Genomic DNA, 8270 nt, shown 5'->3' with positions numbered 1-8270 from the left:
AACGAGAACAGGACAGACAGACTGATGGGTCAAAAACATTGTACCCTTAGGAACTTTGTTTGGTTTGGTATAATAAAGGGTCTGCTAAATAATGTACGGCTCAGATTAATTAGTCAATTGGTCACATCAGTTTTTGGTGAAGTTCGTTTTGCTCAGTCTTTAGTGTTCTTTGTTGTGTTTTGCATACTGTTGATTGACTTTTAATTTTTCTCTTTTTTGCCGTGGTTTTGTTAGTTTATTATTGACTTATGAGTTTGAATGAGCCTTTGTTATCTTTCGCCTCTCTCTTCGATCAATTTGATTGGGAGTTAGGACATACTGATTTAGGCCCAAACTTGTTTCTGATTGTTCAGTGATTATTGCAAATGTAAATCATACTAGCCTTTACAAGGTTCTATATGGTATGTTTTTGCTCATTGTTGAAGGCTGTATGGTTGCATATAACTGCTTACATCCACTTCATTTGAACTTGAGTGGATAGGTGTATCATTGGCAATCATATCACATCTCCTTATTTTTACAGTATTGTATTAGTACTGCTACAAATTTGGCTACTTCCTGTTTATGAGGCCGGTGCCTTAGAAAAGAATTGTAACAATGGATCCAATCTTTCAAAAACCAAAGACTAACTTTACTAGGAGCAGCAGTTAGTTGTCATAGAAATCATGAATAAATAGGCAAAAAAAACATCTGCCACTTTTATAAAAGGGACTACACATAGTTTTTGAAAGGGTATAATCGGTTTGTGCCGAAAATAGTTTCCTTTGTCCCGAAACTCATTTGTGCAAAATGGTAATATCAACCCACATTTTCGTGTTGCTTGGTCTTTAGTTTTCTATGTTGTGTCTTGTGTACTATTATTTGTCTGTTTGTCTTTTTCTTTGATGGCCATGGCGTTGTCAAGTTTATTTTATGACTGGCAGTTCCCTCAGGCTGATATTTGTAGTTTTTATCAACAGCTTGCACTTTTCTAAATTATATTTGATTCTTAAGACTGACCAAAACTGCTTTTTATCAGTGTAATTTGATTAAGTTAGTGTTTATCAAACAACTGTTGGAAATATTTTGGACAACCCTCTTATTTACAATATTATTTGATTAACACATAGTGATCTTTGATGGTATCTTGCATAACATTAATAAAGTCTTTTTTAACAGGCAACTTGAATTTATTGGCCAACACTGGACACTTTTAATTTGCAAAACACTCATTTGCAAATCCGCCGCCGCCTCTCCTTACACCTACAGTGTCGTGTATATAACCAAAATGTGCAGAATTACATGGGATTCAATAATTTCATTGCTTTTCTGCTGTTATTATTATATATATTTTGTAATTTGATTTAGAAAAACATGGGATTTTCAATATCCCATGGGATACGGCAAATCCCATGGGATTGACCATTATCCCATGGGATTTTGGTTAAATCCCATAGGATTTTTTTGGGTCCCATGGGATAATTGTAGTCCCATGGGATATTTGTTGTCCCATGGGACCAAAAAAATCCCATGGGACTATAATTATCCCATGGGATTTTTAATATCCCATGGGACAAAATAAAATCCTATGGAATTCAAATTATTAATATACAGTAATGTGTATGTTACAATGAATTCTGTTTGGTAGTAAAAAGTTTATAATATAAATATTAGTGTTTTTTGGGTTTTTTCATTTTGTCACAAACATGTTTTTAATTTGTTTATATGACAATAAAGATTATTATTATTTTGGAAAGTATAATAATATTTAAAGTTAAAAAATAAAATCCTTTAACTGAAATAAAATGACATGTCTTAATAAAAAAAAAAATATTGATTTGAAATCTTTGTCTTGTTTGTTTTAGTATGAAAAATAGAACTGAAAAAAATATTTCATATTCTGACTGAATAAATTGACCCAGCACAGTTAATAGTTTACTCTTTTAATGAGGTAAAGTTTTCTTTGTTATAGTTCCATTGCAATACATGAATATGCAAACAATTTGAATCTTATACCTTTGTGGTGTTCATAATATTACGTTTATATTTGCAAATTTATAAAATAAACACTTTTCCTGTTAAGTTTTAGTTTTCTTGTTTCAGCTTGCTATGTACAATTATTCAGTCCACTACATAAGAGTCAAGTAAATAAATTATTTCATCCACTAGAATATTCCTACAGTTCTTAGACAAAACATTTTTGCAATCTGTTCTTCAAAAATCCTCCTCCGTACATCTTTATTGGATGGAGCGATTTAAATGAGTGGACAAAGCAAGTTCATTTGGACAACAAATTTCTAATATATTTTTTCATTCCTCCCTTCTTTCAATTGATAATTACGTTGTTGCATTTACATGATTTAGTTCTTGACGTGCATCTATGATCATGATAATATGACTCCTTTTTGTTTATAGTCATTATGTTGAAATTTCCTCTTTCTTATGTAGGAAAAAAACACATTCCATTTCAAATTAATAAAAAAGTCACACTATATAGAAAAATATCAACTTTAAGTTTTCTGTTCAGTATTGACCTGTTGAATGATGATCATGAAAACCAAGATGTCTGACCTACAAATACACAAAACTCAAAAATTATAAATGAAGAGAAATACAGCAATAAAATGGCTACTTTATCATGTTTATGTACAATTTGATAAAACTTTCATTTGAATATTTAAAATTGTAAGTACTCTTATTTCAGTGCTTTGTGTCTATGGTTTTCATATTAGTTGTTTTTGTGCCTTGTTGCAGTCTTTTGAGTTAAGCCAATTGCAACAAATGTTTACAGTTTGTTCAAAGGTTGTGCTGTTATTAAAACCACTGTCCTAGGTTAGGGGTGGGATGGGTGCTCACAAAATGTTTATTTTATTAGTTGATATTTGCTATGAATTAGCTGTCAGTAACTGTGAGTACTAATAGATCTGTATGTTGAGTCTTTTTTGTTACAGGGAAAGAATAAATGTCCAGCCACATCCCGTCTGTGTTTTTGGTAGCTGTTTTTCTGCTTTGTTGCATTCTAATGAGTTAATAAAATTGAGAATGAAAACGGGAACTGATTTTATAGTTTTTATATTGAACTGACACTTATACCACTGTCCTTAATTAGAGGGGGATTTGGTGCCAGCAAACATGTTAAACCATGCCACATTTTTAAGTGTCTGTCCCAAGTCAGGGGCCTGTTATTCAGTGGTTGTCAATTGTTGCTATATATCATATTTATTTTTTGTTTATTGTTTTGTGCAAAAATCAGGCACTTAGCTTTCGCCTTTGTGGTGTATCCCCCAAGCATGTTTAGTATGGATAGACATTATGCCCTTTTTAAATGACGCCATGCCCTTTTTGAATTGTTTTACATTTGTTTTTTTGAATTTCATGGCCTTTTATAGATTACTATGCAGTATAGGGTTTGCTCATTGTCGAAGGCTGTACAGTGAACTAATTTTGTTAAATTTCATGTCATTTGATCCTTATTGGAGAAAAGTCTCATTGGCAATCATACCACTTCTTATTTTCATATCAACCCTGCCATATTTTGCCTGTCCGAAATCAGGAGCCTGTACATAGTTCAGTGGTTGATGTTGGTTCACGTCCGTCATATTTGTTTTTTCATAACTTGTTCATTTTTATGAATTAGTCTGGTATATTTGAAGTTTGAATTGATGTTTTGTTCCAAATTTTGTTTGTGGTGTCTTTTATAGATGACTATGTCATGTAAAGGTTATGAGTTTTCTCATTATTTACAGGTCATCATTGGCCTCTAATAAGTAATTGCATTGCTTTCATCCACTTAATTGAACTCTGGTGGATAGTTTTCTCATTTACCATACCACATCTTATTTTCATAATAATCATTATTCAAGGCAATAACTTTTATAGAAGTGGACTTACCATTTAGGCTTTGTTGACGTCTGAAATCTATTTTTGTTGATAATCTCTTTTGTTTATAGTTTCCCTTTATCTTTAATGTTCTTGCCCTACACATAAAAGGGTAAACATTATCATTTAATGACAATAACTACTATTACATAATTAGTAGGCAACTGACAATTTTGGATCATTTGTATATCTTGTCATGCTCATCATTTTTTTTGTTTAATATTATCAATATTCTATGAAAATGAGGTCACAGTAACATTAACCTTGGCAGACAGACAACTTCTTATTTTTATATGACACCTTGCAGTCATTCCATACACTTACAAGTAGACATATGCTTATAATATCTGATAAAAAGAAAAAACCAAGAAAACTTAGCATTGACCAAAGAACCATAAAATACGGTCATGGTTATATAAATCTGCCAGACAGACATGCACACCTTACAATTGTTACATCCGCCAAATATAATTTACCTGTTGCTTAAAGCATATGATAAACTGACAAAACAATGCAAACTTTTCATTGACCAATGAACCATGAAAATGAGGTCAAGGTCATATAAAACATGCCAGACAGACATGTGCATCTTACAATTATTCCATTCACCAAATATAAGGGCCTTATTGCTTACAGTATACGAAAAATAGACCAAACCACAAAAACTAAACATTGTCCAATGTACTATGAAAATAAAGTCAAGGTAAGACGAAACTTCTCAGTCAAACATATCATGATATGCACCTTACTATCATTCCATACACCAAATATAGTTGACCTATTGCTAATTTGAAATAAGAAAATAGAAAAACTGACCAAAAAACAAAAAAATAACATTGAGCAATGAACCATAAAAATGAGGTCAAGGTCGAATAAAACATGCCAGACTAACATGTACATCCTTAAAAATTTTCATACACCAAATATACTTGACATGTTGCATACAGTATTAGAATAAAATGCTCCGCTGGATGCAGCTTGATACGACCACAGAGTTAGAACCCTGAACAGTTGGGGCAAGTATGGACACAACATTCAAGCTTGATACAGCTCTGAATTTGGATTGCGATTAAATATTTGACACAGCATAGGTTTCTGACACAGAATGAATGTGGTCTAAGAACTTAAAATTTTTTTAATTTACCTATTATGGTCCAATATCCAAAATCTAAATACATACACGGTTAGATTCAGCATATCAAAGAACCCCAAGAATTCAATTTTTGTTAAAATCAAACTAAGTTTAATTTTGAACCCTTTGGACCTTAATGTAGACCAATTTGAAAACGGGACCAAAAATTAAGAATCTAAATACACGGTTAAATTCAGCATATCAAAAAGAAGCCCAATATTTCAATTTTTGATGAAATCAAATCATATCATTATTATTTGCTTTTATACATAAATAAAAAATAACCAACTTAAAATGGAAAATTTTAAAGAAAAAAAATACCCCCCCCATTTTTTTAATCCCCTTATGATTCATCACCCCCAAACTCAATCCCAGCCTTCCCTTTGTAGTATGGTACCTTGCAGTACAATTTCAGAAAGATCCATACACTTGAACACAAGTTATTGTCTGGAAACTAGAAAAATGCTTGTTTTTTTGCCCCTTTTTGGCCCCAAATTCCTAAACGTTTAGGGCAATTACCCCCAAACTCAAACCCAGCTTTCCCTTTGAGATATGGAACCTTGTAGTACAATTTCATAAAGATTCATACACTTACACACAAGTTATTGTCCTGAAACTAGAAAAAGGCTTGTTTTTTGCCCCTTTTTGGCCCCTAATTCCTAATATTTTAAGGCAATTACCCCCAAAATCAATCCCAGCCTTCCCTTTGTGGTATGGTACCTTGCAGTACAATTTCAGAGAGATACATATACTTGAACACAAGTTATTGTCTGGAAACTAGAAAAATGCTTATTTTTAGCCCCTTTTTGGCCCCTTATTCCTAAACGTTTTGGGAAATTACCCCCAAACTCAATTCCAGCTTTCCCTTTGTGATATGGAACCTTGTAGTACAATTTCAGAAAGATCCATACACTTACACACAAGTAATTGTCATGAAACTAGAAAAATGCTTGTTTTTTGCCCCTTTTTTGGCCCGTAATTCCTAAAATTTTGAGGCAATTACCCCCAAAATCAATCCCAGCATTCCCTTTGTGATATGGAACCTTGTGGTACAATGTCAGAGTGATCCATACACTAACACACAAGTTATTGTCTGGAAGTTACAAAAATGCTTATTTTTGGCCCCTTTTTGGCCCCTAATTCCTTAACTGTTGGTACCATAACCCCAAAAATCATTCCGAACCTTCCTTTTGTGGTATTGAACCTTATGGTAAAATTTCATATAAATTCCATTCACTTAAACTAAAGTTATTGTGCGAAAACCAATGTGTCTTTGGACGAAGACGCCAATGTCATACCAATATACGACCGCAAAAATTTTTTGCGGCCGTATAAAAACTGGACATTTTTACCTAGGATTAGTGATGTCTTGGACTAGGAAAATTAGTCTGGGGACATAAATTACTGACATCAGACTAAATATACTAGTAAATTCTGTATCCATGGACTTTTTATACTAGTTATATTTGTCTGACCAGACAATTTTTACATGGACTAATTTATCTCTTACACTAGTTCTCAGAGAGACATGTCACCTTACCTTGACACATAATTCTGACTCTGAACAAACCAGTATTTGCTCTTACTCCTTAATAATACTGCGTGCTTAGAGGAGAAGCAGCAAATACCAACTTTAAAGTCTTTGGTTTTACCCTGTTGGGTTCAAAATAAACAACCTTCTGCACTTGAGGTTAACACTCTACCACGAGACCAGGCAGAATAATATAAGGAGTTTACCCAAGATTTAAAGTTTCCAAGTTTTTGCAAAAACTGGATCAAAATCATCATTGAAAAGCAATAACTTTTTAATAAGATTTACAAATGTAAGTTTCTCTTTAAATATTACAGTTTTAGAGATAAAAAGGCAAATTCAAGAAATATGAAGAAAAAAGAAAGGTAAAAATCTGTATTTAAGGCAACAACTCCTATGAGTCAGCTGCCAGTTTTGATGCCATTTAAAATGGACAGTAGATTTTATTTTTCAACATTCTGATCATTTCTACCCTTGTCAGATATCGTCTATCTATTTTGGCCTTTTGTAGCTTATTACGCAGTTTGGCTTTTTAGCCCATTGTTGAAATCTGTACGGTGACCTATATAGTTGTTAACTTCTGTCTTTAGTTTCTGTTGAAGAGCCTACGGTGACCTATATAGTTGTTAACTTCTACGTCTTTAGTTTCTGTTGAAGAGCCGTCACATTGGCAATGTCCAATGATACCATATTTGTATATGTTTTTGTCATGTAGGTGTAAGGGAGTTACCATTTGATTTTTATGGGGGGGGGGGGGGGGTAGGATGAAAAATGTTGTCCTGCATTTTTTTAAGTTGTAATCTCTGTCCTGCCTTTATATTTTTCACTCTATTCGATCCTGCCTTTTTTTTTATTAGTTTATCCTGACTTTTTTTTACATAAATTGTCATCCTGCCTTTTTTTTTGCCATGTTGCTCATCCTGCCTTTTTTTTTTTTACTCAAAACTCCTGTCCTGCTTTTTTTACAAATTTCATCCTAGCTCGACATCTGTAACTAATCATGCAAATTGATAGGTCAACAGTATACCTTTTTCAAAATGTCAGCTTACGACAAAGAATCACTGGTGATAGGGGAGTGTAACCAATAAATTGATCCTAAATCAGATAAGATTTTCCCAGTAACGGAGAACCCCTTTCTTTGAGTGACTATAAATAGTGACGGGGGTCTCACAAATAAATATAATTCTGAATTACAGGAACATCGATAAGCAAAGTAAACTTACATATTAATCTCGAAGTTATTTACGTTAAAGACAGACTGTGCTCCTGAATTAATGTATTAACTTATACATTTGCGTATATTACTCAGGGGGGGGGGGGCACTTCCTATATACAAGGTGATAGGACGTGCCGCTGGAATAGGTCACTTTTTCCAGCTTGAAAATATGGGAATAGGTGGGGAAAACTGTCAGAAATATATGATAAGGTCGATAAAGTTCCAATTACTTGTATATGCAAAGCCCTGTCATTTTTTCACAGCCGAAAGTCTCGCCGTAAGTAAACATTACACACAGAATCTTAGCCTTAAATATTCCACTTTTCCAACACACCCCACGAAACCCAACCAATATGGGAAAAGGTTACAATTTTACCGACGCAATATATGAAAAGGTATACATTTTTAAGATCTAAATTATATGAAAAGGGTGGGGTAACAGAACCCAAGCGACACCCCTATCAATTAAGTATTGAAGTGCCTTCCCCCCCCCCCCTCCCCCCCCCCCCCCCCCTCCGATGTATTTTACTGCT

General features: G+C 33.4%; 1 long non-coding RNA gene across 1 annotated transcript; it reads right to left on the bottom strand.

The window, feature by feature from the left end:
* Positions 1-1906: 1906 nt before the first annotated feature.
* Positions 1907-7663, bottom strand: LOC127700494 (uncharacterized). Its single transcript, XR_007981595.1, has 3 exons — positions 7549-7663; positions 3871-3956; positions 1907-2550 (listed from the first exon to the last, which is right to left on the bottom strand). It is a non-coding gene; the product is annotated as an uncharacterized LOC127700494 (long non-coding RNA).
* Positions 7664-8270: the final 607 nt, after the last annotated feature.

This window comes from Mytilus californianus, unplaced genomic scaffold (genome assembly GCF_021869535.1).
Source record: "Mytilus californianus isolate M0D057914Y unplaced genomic scaffold, xbMytCali1.0.p SCAF_5, whole genome shotgun sequence".
NCBI classification, from domain to species: Eukaryota; Metazoa; Mollusca; class Bivalvia; order Mytilida; family Mytilidae; genus Mytilus; species Mytilus californianus.
This window is presented reverse-complemented; position numbering and strand designations above follow the sequence as displayed.